The following is a 13,116-nucleotide window of genomic DNA, read 5'->3' as shown; positions in this document are numbered from 1 at the left end:
TGGTAAGCAGCAAGAGGTAGCACTAGCTTTTATGTTTTATTCAGTCTCTTCTGCTGTATTTTGGGGATAGCTACACTGCCAGTTTCTTTCAAGGATTCTGTTGCCTTTGTCTTCCACGCTGCACTTGTGCTCCATCACTTCTGGGATGTCTTTCAAAGTAGGACAATTAAGTTTCTGCCCAATAGTCAACTCTGTTCCAATAGGCAGTATGAGTTAAGATCAAGACATGCCTTGCTCCCCCTCACTGGCTCCCTTCTCAATTGTTAATACATCAAACCTTGTGCCTAGTTCTTTGTGCCGTATCTCTCTATATGCAAACACACACCATCAGAGACATGTTAGGAGAGCAAAGATAAGGTGGGCAACAAAGTGGACCTATAGTAATCTTCGGTTTCTTGTAAAGAAATATTAATGGTTACTTGAAGTATCTTTAAAAATGTTAAAATGCCTCAAGCTCAACAGTAGGTCAGAGGGAGAGGTCTTCAAAACCCAACTGGACAACCTGCTCTAGCTGACCCTGCTTGAGCAAGAGGGTTGGACTAGATGATCTCAAGAGGTCTCTTCCAATCTCAACCAGGTTTCTAAAATGACTGAAAGTGCAAAGGCTTGTAGAATACCAAGTCAGAGACAAGCCCAAATGTGGATTGTGCCTGATTGTCCTAGGTCGAATGACCTGAAGAACAGGCACTGTCCACGGAGCAGTCCAAAGGTACACAGACATAATCAGTGATCAGATAGCATTTAATCAAGGCAAGTTTAAACCTGGATTTAGAAACAGGTTCATGTGACATAAATAGGCCAGAAAGGATATGGGTAAATTCTATCAAAAATATATACTAAAAAATTCTATCAACTCTTCTCCTGGACCTAAGAAAGTGACTGAAGGTCAATTTTAAAACACAAGTTTTTACTTGTACTACAGAGAACTAAAACAATCACTTTTAAAACAAAACCAACAAACATTTCCTTGTCTGAATGCAGCAGCTCTAAGTATGATCAAATCCTCCTGCTACACAGGTTCATGCAAAGAATTTAGGCACTATTTATAAATACAAAACCACTGAAATTCCCATTGTAGCAACTTGTATGTTCACAAGAAGAACATTTGATTTATTTTTGCATCCCTCTCACTCAATACAGTCCAACTGCTTGCTCTCAATGAAACCAATTTGCATAAGTATTAAAAGCAACTGAGTTGAGGAGGTTTTCCAGAAAAGGAACTGAAATTTTTAATGAAGAGTAATATAAACCAAACAGACTGGAAATTTTTCTTACAGCATCAAATCTTCTCCACTTCGAAAAATCTGAGAGAATCAGATGCGTACATCTGCAAGCACTTCATTTTCCATTCCTCAGTTTGTTGCCACACCTCTATAGAACCACTATCTGGTCCTACCACTAGACTACTCACTAGAATGGTAATCAGAGACAAAAAAAAATGGAAACACTGGTTTTTGTCACTGCCTGAACTGCTACTTTTACTTCTTCCACTCAAGTTTATTCATCACAGGTCCCCTAGGAATACCCTTGCATAGGACTTTGTATCTACCAAAGCAAAGCAGCATGTAAAAAAGTACTTTCTGGGCTTTACATGTTGACCTGGGTATGTTCCTTCCAGAGGAGAATTATATCATTTTAGCTGATGTTATGCATGCTTCCTATGGGAAAGTTTCCCATGGGCAGAAAGTTGATTGCTTAGATTTATCACTCAAAACTCTAAAATGGTCACATTTTGTGAATGGTCTCCTGCATTTTCCAGAAAATTTTCAGTAGCTACATGAAAAATGATTGAATTTTCGACACAGCTTTTCTCTTTTCAAACATATAAATCTAATTACTCCTCCTGTATGAAATTTATTACACTGAAACCTGAGGAATCTCAGGGTTTTCACTTTCACAGAGAAAAAGCAACTTTTGTGGCAATTCATAATCTTTATGAAATGATCAAAAAGTGAAACTGCAAAACTTCTTGCAAGATATATTCTGTTGTTACTTTTGCGAAAGTGCAATGCCTTGTGACAGTGAAGCTCCTTCCTCTTTTTTTTTTTTTTTTAAACTAACCTGGAGTTTGAATATGGAGCTGAAGACATCAGCAGTGAATTAGAACAATCTCTGCCTGTACTAGGATACATTAAGTGAAATATCAGAGCAGGTGAGCCTGAGTACAGTGTTCTGTACTCTCTCCTATTTATCTCTCTTGCTTATTTCAGGCCTCCTCACATCCTCACAACCATCCTAGATTGTTTCCTTTTGATTATATTTTCCTACATCGAAGGGATTAGATAGTACCATGCAATTCTACCACTTTCCCATTTTATGTCACAAACAATTCTCTCCTGAATTCAGCACCCCCCACAGCAAAACTCAACTTTGGCTAATAATGCATGTCCCCTTTCTGACAGTGTAATGCATTGATAATCTGGAATCTCTTGCAAGTTTTTTTGTTAAGTGAGCTGCAGAACAATAATGAATAGAAGTTACTCTCTTAGAGCAACAGTGTATATATTTTAATATTTTCTGTATGATGTATCTTTGCATACGCTATTTACACATCAAAATTCCAGGCAGACTTAGCCACTCCAGATAGGCCATTAACTCTGATGCTAAAACTGGCAAACTGTCTCCAAGTGATAATGTACATACCTACACTAGGCAAGATAAGTGTATCAAAGAGGTGATAGAGAGTTTGGTCTGTGGAGGGAAGTGTTTAGAGTAGAATTTCTGCATACTTCAGCCACTCAGAACAGCTATGTTGGTGTAGAAAAGTCAGCCATTTCATCATCTGTGCAATTTATGCTTGAGTGCCATATGGTGACTTCTTGTGCCACATAGTGACTTGTAGGAGTAAAACAATATTTCCAGTTGGGAGATGGGGGGAGAAGAAGATGAGCAACTGTATAGTACTGTAAAATTAAATACATAGTTAATGTCTGAGGATGGACATTTTTTGCTTGTCATTTAAATAAGCTCAGCAGGATGACATTTTCATGTCACCTACCCTTTCTCAAACTTTCACCTGCGCAGTTCCTCAGATACAGCAGGCCAGCAGTTCTCTGAGGAGCCAGTATTTTGGTGGTTTATACCATCTAAAATGATGACAGGCCATTGTAACCTTTTAATCTTACCTCCTAAACAAAGTAAAATGAAAGGGGTTTGTTACCTGCAGGTTTGTTACCATAGAAGTGATAGAGGTGAAAAAAGAGGAGTTTTTTTCTCCTTGACTACTGGAAATGCTACTTAACCCACTCAACTTGTGATTAAGGTCATTGCTGTGTTCAGAAAGATGAGTCTTGGGAAACATTTACTGAGAAGTGTGTTTATATGGAAGAGCTAAATACTTCCTGCACTGTAGATTAAGGGAACTGGAGAGAGGAACCAGGGACTAACTGTTCACAGAGACTGAATCCACATTTAGACGGTAAGTTTGGAAAGATTTTCCAAGCTCACCCAAAGCAATTCCCTGTTCAGTCACCGAGTCACAAAAGTGACTTTTCATGTTATTCTGATCTCTGTCTTTAAAGTCCCATGAATACTATGGACTATTCATAATGGAGGGCTCCTCCAGAGACTTCTTGCTCTCATTTTCAGACTCCATACAGTCACAGCACCTCTATCTGTTTGATCTTGTGTTCTTCGGTTTAAGATGCCGTCTCTTGGTAGTGGTTATCCTCATCGTTCATGTGGTTATCCTCATGTTCATTGTTCATGTTCAGAGAACAATATCACCTTTTCCACTTGCCTTTCTAAGCCAAAGAATGCAAATTTCTCCTGAGTGTCTCCGTTCCCTCAATCACCCTACTTGCCCTTCTTTGCACCTCTTCCAGTTTCAATCTGTTGTTAGCATACCTACCACCTCTACTAGAAATGCTTTGACTGATAGCTCTCAGGACATTTGTCTTTTCCCGTGGATGTATAGCTTGTTGACAACTGATAGTTGTCCATTCTCTCACCCAAATTCACCTCCTTTCTAAGCTGCCTACCCCTGTGGTAGTCCCAATTCAGAATAGTTTTGTGATTAGTCTCTCCATTAAGGGCTTTTCTCTACTACTACTGAATTTCATTTCATTTCTATTACCCCAGTCCTCAATGCATTCAAACCTTCCTGTGTGATGATCCATTTCTACCATCTGATCACAATGTCATCTTTGTCATCACCAGTCCAACCCTCTGCTCCCAAGTTGCTTCTTTACCTCTCTTCTCCTCTACCAACTCCTTCTCCACTTTACAATTCTTGCACTCATTCCCTTCTTAATCAATAATTTATAATGTGACCCTATATATGATGCATTTAATTCAAATAGATAAGTTTTTCCCCACTGCCAAATAAATTCTGATTTTCTAGAGAAAGAGATAAAAGATTTGAGTGGCACAACCTTCTGTTTGCAAAATCATTTTTTTAATGCATCCTTGTTTCAATCTTTGAGTAATTCTGTCCTTCAAATTTGCTCTGAAGGCTTCTTTCTCTTTCAGGTTGAACTAATGCACCTACAGATATGCAGATATGTCCTTACTCTGTGAGTGTTGATAAAGCATTTGCTTCAACTTCAACGTTAATCTGAGTATTGTATAGTAAATAGAGGAACTTGGCCCCACAAATTTTTGCATCCTAGCTAACTTGGAAACCTGGGAAAGAGGTTAACATTGATTTAGGTTTTGAATCATAATAGATAAATATCTTTACTCCCAATCACATCCTCACTTCATTGAACATTTTTCCTTATAAACTTTTCAGTTTATATGGCTAAAGGACCTCTTGAAATCTATTTTTAATGTTCTTAACAAGGTCTGTCTGAACTAGTCTGAACTTACTGTAGCCATATACTTCATGTCCAAAACATGGGGTATTTTTGGTAAGCAGACCATTTTCCATTCATTCCCAGCTCTCTACTTATGGTAATGTCACTCTGGAGGTACCTATTATTTATTTAGGTACAGAATGCCTTGAATAAGTTTTCCCTTGCATGAGATAGGAATTCCTGATAGTTCCACAACATTCTAATTAAGCGTCAGTGCTGTCTACATGCAAGCTTCTCAGCTTTCCTGCTCAAGTAACTTGACTAACTAATCCCCATCCTTTATACAAGAAAATTACTTGTTTTTCTCTCTCGAAACTGAAGGCCTTATTCACAAATCTGCTTTTTGTTATCCTTCTCTTAATTTATAGTGGATCAAGCCACCATCATGCAAGTCACAAGTATTTTCTGTGGCCAAATCTTTTATATCATCTTTGTAGCATGTTTTATTACACACTCAAACCAAGCTAAATAACATCGCCCCTTTCTAATTCAGGGAACAATCCATGAAGAAATATGTTAACTATCAAATCTAGGAATGTCTAAGGCTCATCATTGTAACTGGCATTTCTTTTCTAATTCTTATCAAGAAAGCTAAAAATCTCAAAGTCATGCACTTCCCCAAAGTATTTCCTAACACCATTAGAAATCTGAAAACACACATACAGGTTTCAGTATTGTCCTACAATAACTTATTTTGCTATTCTTAACTAGATCTCCCTTTGATCCAAACCTATTCTCTTTAAGCCACGCTACCTATTTTTTGTTTGTTTTTGTTTGTTTGTTTGTTTATGTCCGATCATATCCTGAGTGTGTTGCATTATCCATGTGCCTTAACACCAGCTAAATGTATAGGGTTTTTTGTATATGGCATACCTCTCAGTACCTACAGTCCAGTCATGATTCTTATTGCACCATGTTCCTCTTATCCTCACCCTGTCTAGTTTCATTTCCCCTACCATCTCAACTTCCTGTGTCATGTTACCAGGCTGCGGTATTAGTATATAAATATTTGGTTTCTCACTGACCACACCCAGTTTCTGAGATAAAGTGTAGTTCCTTCAGTACCTATACTGTTCCCTGTTTTCATCTACATGATTCTTTTTGCTGTCCTTCTGTCCACTGATCATATTCCTTTGCATTTTGTTGTATACTTATTTATCTGATTTATGCTCTTGGTGAGCAAATACTAAGTCTCAAAATCATACAAGTCTCTCCCCACCTTCTTCCCTTGTTCCTTAGTTTAAAATTCGTATGTCTCATTATCATTGCAGAGATTTCTCCAGGTAATTGGATAGAAGATGATTTGAAGTAGGTCACCCATTAGGTCTTTACCTTTTTTACACAGCCTATCATAGCACAGTTCATAATCGGTAATATAACAGTCAGAAATGCAACATATCGGCTCCACACAAGTGTTGAGGTTACTGGCAGAAAAACATGGTGGCAGAGAGAAGTCTGTAAGGCTTGGATATATAACAATAGATTACCCAGTTCCAATGTTCAGGCTGGTTCCTGCACTATATTTTTTAGACATTTGTCCAGTCTTATTTTTTAAGTCTACTTTAAAGCATTTTGCAGTCTCATAGTTATACTTCCTCCAAATTTTTCAGCTCATTAATTCTTGTAGTACTTCCTTTGCATCACAGTAAATTCCTCTCCTTCTTTGGCATTCACATGCTTCAGCTTTTGCAGACTGTTATCACGATTCCCTCGGAGTTATCATTTCACATTTTCCTCCCAAGTCAATCTTTCCAGACCGTAATCATTTTGCTGCCATGTGTTGCTCTAGAATTTTTGCAGTTTATCAACAGCTTTTTATGTGAGCCCTCAACTTACAAAGAATATTCATCATGCCTTACCAAACATGTGTTATCTAAAAATAACACTGACATTTTTTCCACTGTCATATCTATGATTTACAACCTCATTACTAAATGAAGTCATAGAATTATAATACTCTTCATGCTGACAACTAACTTAACCACTACTTGATAGTTTCTCCTGGCTTTAGTCACGCTTTGTCTCTTATTGAGTAGTACACCTTTTGGGGATGGGGAAACATCTTTTTCTACAATGTCTCTGTGCAGCACATCATAAACTGATGCCTTGCTACATGAGGTGGATCATAAGCATTAACCACAAAAAACCATATAGTGACCACAGCACAATATCTTGTATGAATGTAGAACATCAAATACTGGTTTTTGTTCTTGGGTTTGTTTGTTTTTTTCCTTTCAACTCCTTGACATGGAAAAAGGTAGCAGAGGTGATTTGGTATCTGCAGAAACCGAAAAAGTACAATGAATCTTGAACAGTTTGTTATTATGCAATTAGCCAAGGTTTCTAAATTTGCCTTTCAAATCTCAAATATAATACAATTGCATAAATGTGCATTCAGAAGCAAAGAATTTTGACCCTAAACTTGTTCTTATCATGAAGTTCTGAATAATTATAATAATGAAGGTTCAAGCACAAATTTGTGTGAATGTGAAGTCAGTCACCACTGTTGTGAGAAAATTGCCTTCAGCAGCATTTGACAAAGACCATTGGGCTTAGAAAAGGAGGGTCTATGGGCCTGCATTAACCTCCAATTGTAGTGTTGATTTACAGAGGAAACATTCCAAGTTCTCAGTCTCAGAAAGCAGACTACAGATTGCAGTTAATTTTCCTTTGCAGAGACATTGGAAGAGGGAGAGTATTAGAAAGGGTCTCTCTGCACTTTTTTCACACTGCATTTGATGTTATGAATTTTCTTGCAGTTTTATTACTATGCACCCAGATATGGAAAGGCAGATCCTAACGTTCTCACCGTGAAATGTGTGATCATCAGCTGTGAAAATACAAATGTAGCACTGTTAATTTTTTTCTTCCAAACAGGTCCAACTTTTCCTTCATGGACATGAAAACAGATTTGGCATGTGCCTCTATGTGAACGTGATGGAAGAGACTATAAATCCTTCAAGACCTCTACATGGAATCTTTACAGGGTGGAGAGCTGGGGTTTTTTTCCCTCCCTTTTTTTTTCTTTTTCTTTTTAACAAAGAGGCAGTCTTTTGGCTTGCAAATAATGGCATAGAAACTCAGCAACCTAATCAACTGTTCAATGTGAGTAACAAAAATGAGTTATAGAGAGGAAGTGAAGAGTTGTGGAAGAGAGAGAGAGAAAATAAAAAAGGAGAAATGTATGAAGAGAAGGGAAAGAAAAATGAAGGGGAGAAAGGGTAGAGTATAAAATCTTTCCAGTGAGTTCTGATACTGGAGTACATGTATGTAAAAATAACTGTGCAACAGATACCAGAGCACTAGCACTATGAGCACTACTGTACCTTTGACTTTTTTTGTTGTAAGAGTGTACAGCTCCCCCTTGAAATGACTTCAGGCAATTCAAAGGAAACATTGGCTGCTCACAGAAATCCTAAGAAATCAGAAGAAGTTCCAAGATTTTTTTTTGTCTTTGCCAGCCATTTTGAAACAAAATCTACTGAAGGAGAGTGAAATCTGGCTTATTACCTCTGCCTGTATGTTCCAGAGCCCTGCAAGAATATTTCCTTTTTCTTCCTCCATTCAAGGATCTAGCTCAGTTTTTCATTAAGTATATTTAGGTCATATTTTTAGGAAGAATAAAAAGCACTAAGAAAATGCCAAAGCATTATTAAAAGAGAATGGAAAATTTCATATACAAGGTTTAGCTAATAGCTCAAATATCCTCCCTACACCTCTGTCTTTTTGAAAGGATGCCAGACAGGGCTCAATTTCATTTCAATATTGTGGATCAAGAAAAACATTTTATTATATGCAGGGAAAGGGGAAGAAAAGAGGGAGAGACTGGCTATGTAGGGAAATGCCTTCTAGTGAGGAAAGAAAATCCTTAAATAAATAAGTTTAATGCTCTGAGATTGGAAATAAAACACACAGTCCTATAATTTCAGATTGTTGCTTGGGTTCCAGGTCAGTCTCATGTAGATAGAAACATATTTCCATTTTCTGGTGGCTTAGTAGCTACTATTGGTTCCTCCACCTATTAAAGCCATGTAACAATATCTTTTAAAAAATAATATTTTAAAGGTCTGCTAAATTCTGAAACAAAATTTTTCTGGATGTCTGCTGTGTTAAGGTAAATTTTGTTTTTGGAAAATTTCAATCAGAATAGTTTGTTCTTTTCAAAACATTAAATTAAGAATATATTGTTTTATTCAAATATGCATAATTCTGATACTTTTTTCCTTTCCATTCTTCTGACACCCACATACTTTACAGTATTACATGGGAGTGGTTGTTGCATCAGGAGCATGCCATATTCCAAACCTATGAGTGCTGCTAAAATTCTAAGAGTATCTGCATCTCGTATACACCCAGTGGCTCTTTGCAGCTATGATTATCAAATATTCCACCTCCACAGGGCGTGCCCAAGCACAACTATCCCTGAAACTGCCAAATTCCACGTAGCTACACAAACCCCAGAGAAATAAAGAAGCTGTCAGAGTCAAGGAGAGGACAAGAGTTGACCCATATACAAGGGGATGGCAAAAAGAAGCCTGTTGAAAGACCTGGCAGGGAGAGGAGCACACCTGGGCTGACTCAGTAAGGAAACAGGCCAGAAAGCAAGAGAGAAAGTGCAGCATAGAATAGAAGCAATAGAAAAGCTCAGCTTTGTGTTGAAAGAAATAAAAATGGCAGCCATGTCCACACTCATACTGTTTCTCTCAAGACATATCCCTTCCCCCTGCCAGAAGCATTGTCCCACTGGATGTACAGTAAACGCACTCCAGAAATATGGTCACTCTATGCTAGAGCCTCACTGTCATCTACCACTCCCTCATTTTTCCTCTAGTGATGGTCTGGTTGTAGGCATCAGTCTACCACAGATAAACATCACTGTTAACTGATGCAAAGACTGTGATAACAACTCAAGATAGTTCTCTACAAGGCAGCACTTCTGGAGGCTTTTTTTCATTTTGCTTTTTGAAAACCAAGCAGGTTGCATAGAACATCTCTTTTTTTTTGGTTGCAAGGTTAAGGTTCCAAAATAAGGAAATATCAGCATTCATCAGTGTATAATCATAATTCAGTCCTGTTGTATGCATAAGGAAGCCACCTTCACAATTTCACAATCATATATTTTCCCCCTTTGCAATACCTTATTCAGCATGCATACTACAAAATACTCTGAGAAGGCAGAAAAGCTCTGAAGTAAAAGTGATTATTGTCGGTAGCACCCATAATCCTCATAGAGACTGGGAGGTGTATAGCAGTTAGAATAAGGGACTGTAGGAGAAAAAGGTGTGGTCAGGGTTGAGTTTAAAGGCTAAACTGAATTCCTCTCTCTGCCTTTCTACCTGAAACTGGAGAACTTGAACTGATATTTTACTTTTTTTGAACAAGTGAATGCTGCATGTTAACTCCTGGGTGTCTGAACTGAAGCTTCAGCTCCAGTAAAAGAAATCTTAGTGATTCACAGCTGTAAGTTAAGTTAGAGAGCGGTACACTTTGAAGGTATGAAGCTTGGTTTACTCCTACATATTCTAAAACATTATTTCCTGCATGTCTCAGTTTTGTCAGAACTGCACATGGTGTTAACAAATAGAACTGTACTGTCTCAAATCAAGCTAGTTGTTTATTTTAATCATAAAACCTCCTGGAGGTGGTAAGATTTGCTTGTCTCGGGGACCTTTGTAAAGACAAACTACTGCTTTTGAAGCATTCAGGAACTATAGAAAAGCATGAGTCATCTCAAAGCACATGGCTTCTTGGTCATCGGACACAGTCCCTAAATGCCAAACATAGATAATGAGGCACAAACAAAACACTGAAAAGATGCTCATTACATGAACACTGTCTATGTCATGCACTAAGTTACTCTGGGGTCCTGGGAGGGGGAGGAGAGGAGGAAGCATGTGATCATGCATTGAAGAAAGCATTGTAATCAGATGTATAAAGAAGCCAAAATTACGGAAGCACAGACAAACCTGCTTCTGCTATTTCCCACTTTTTGAATGTTTGACTTTGGGATTGTCATACTGTTCTCTTCAAACTATATGTGTATGTAAATATCAGTTTATTTCCTTTCCTAGTTAATTTCAAATGGTTTGATCTAATTGTTTCTTATAATACCTAGTGGGGCACCTAGGGATACCTATCGCCAGGTTAAAGACAGTGGCTCTGTGGGGAGCCCAGCAAATAAGCAAGAGGGAGAGAGAGCACTGGGTGTTAAGGTGTTGAGATGAGCATATTTGCAGATGACCTAGAGTAAGGAGAGAGAAAAAAAAAACCCAAATACTGCAAAACCCCCGATTTTCCCTGGAATTTCCTGATTATTTACCAAGCTCACATTTGAGCAAAACAACCTATACCAGCCAAACTGGATGGATCTTCTAGAACCTTAGTGCTGGCAAGATAGAATTGAACAGACACCACTTTCATCCTTTGGAGCATCTCTCACCAACAAATCTCTTCTTTCCACGCTCTTGAGTATAGTACAACCTCTTGTTAAAGGGCTAAAACTGCTCTGCCTGCACTCAACCATCTCTAAGCAAGCTTAGAAAATTCTGCTATGATTTTCTCCTCCAAAGACCAATTTCACTCTGAGGCACCACTGCTGGGCAGAGCAGTAGAGACCCTTTCAAATTAAAATGCAACCTTAATATCTCAGCTACAGCTCTTTTAGACAGTTTCTGGGCTCTTTAAAATGTAAATCCAGTAAAAATATTCCTCCTGTACTGCTCAGTATGAGGTAATCCTTGCCAAAGAAAAAAATGTGTGCTTTAAAACTCCTGGAGCTCACTGTGGGAGATTTTCCACTCCTGTCCCATAGAGGACATTTTCCAGTTCCAGCCTCCCATATCAACTGCAGAATGCCCTGATACAATTAGCGGGAAGCTTAATTTCAGGGAGTCACAAGGGGACTGAAACAGCAGATCACAAGGGGTAAGAGAGAAAGAGAGAAACTAAGGAAGGCTCTGTAGACTGTTAATAACACAACAATTTCATCTGAGTGCAGATCCAGCCAATAGTTACTATACCACACCAGATTGTAAACCAGCATTCGCTTAAGCTGAGAATGGGAAATTACACCAAACTGGGAAAATCTTAGCTTATGCAGGTATTTCAAATGTTTTTTCTCTTAATTAGCATCCACTAAAGTCAGAGCAGTCATGTCACATACTGGTAACAACCCACCCAAAATATGAACTAATAAAGATTCCTATGATTCAGACATACATGGGCATTCAAATAAAATCCTGAAGGGGATATAAAAATTGGAATTCTTAAGGGAATTAAGGAATTAGGCTAGAGGACCATCCAGTGTAATATATTGCCCTTGAGTGAGCAAGATGTGACACTTTTCAAGTGAGTGTGATTTTTTTCTAAATTAAAAAGGCCTTCATACTCCAAGCTGCCAATCCAGCATTATTCAATAGAACTTAATTAACATAGTAGCCTCTAATAGTGAAGTTCACTTTTCTGTTGAGGTTTACTTTCCATTCTAGCAACATTTTATTTTTTATTTCCTAATTGCTATGTTCCAAGCACCGCCAGTTTTGCCTCTTTAGGAGACAGGAACTTTATTTTAGTACCCTTCATATCTGATAGCTAATGATTCATATGATTTTGCTGTTATCTTTTGACTGGCATGAAACAAATGATCTTATGATGCTTTTGGCTTTTGTATCAGATATACTGTACAATTTACATCTCAACTTTAAAACTACCAAGTAAAATACAAACCACATCATTTTCTCCATCCACCTATTTTACACAGCAATATCTAGTCAATGTTTATTATATGGGTACTTATAGTGGGCAACAATTGCTATTTATATAGCAGTCCATCATCATCAATTAGCTCTAACTGCAGGCTACATTTAAGGATAAATTTGTCTGTCAATGCAATGCAGCAATCGATTGAAAGCATATTGTTTTGACAATTGTTTATTTCAGATGAATATATGTGAGAATTTAAGGAGAAAGAACACAGTGACTTGGAATCTGACCAGAATTCTGGGTCCTATTCTTAAATGCAAAGGAACTTTTATAGGCATAGTTACAGCAAGGTAGTCATCAGCACTCTGTATGCTGTTGATTTAATCCTGACTAAAGACAAATGCACAGCCAGATGGGCAAAAAGATGGAGAGCCCTTCTCAAAGTCATGGGCAGGATGCAGAGAATGAAACTAGGTCCCCTGTTAGTCATCTGCACCCCAATACTTTACTGCCCATTAGTCAACAGCTCCTTATTCATGGGTGGTGATTACGACATTTCCATGGCATAAACCTCCTCTTCCCAGTCACACCCTGAGCTCTTTCTCTCACCCAGGAAATA

The 13,116-nt window shown here is 38.0% G+C and overlaps 1 long non-coding RNA gene across 1 annotated transcript in view; it reads right to left on the bottom strand.

The window, feature by feature from the left end:
- Positions 1–13,116, bottom strand: part of LOC142409713 (uncharacterized) — a 46,579-nt gene that overhangs the window by 16,758 nt on the left and 16,705 nt on the right. The window lies entirely within an intron of this gene.

The sequence above is a fragment of the Mycteria americana genome, chromosome 5 (assembly GCF_035582795.1).
Source record: "Mycteria americana isolate JAX WOST 10 ecotype Jacksonville Zoo and Gardens chromosome 5, USCA_MyAme_1.0, whole genome shotgun sequence".
NCBI classification, from domain to species: domain Eukaryota; kingdom Metazoa; phylum Chordata; class Aves; order Ciconiiformes; family Ciconiidae; genus Mycteria; species Mycteria americana.
The sequence above is the reverse complement of the archived record's forward strand: the minus strand, read 5'-3'. Positions and strand labels throughout refer to the sequence as shown.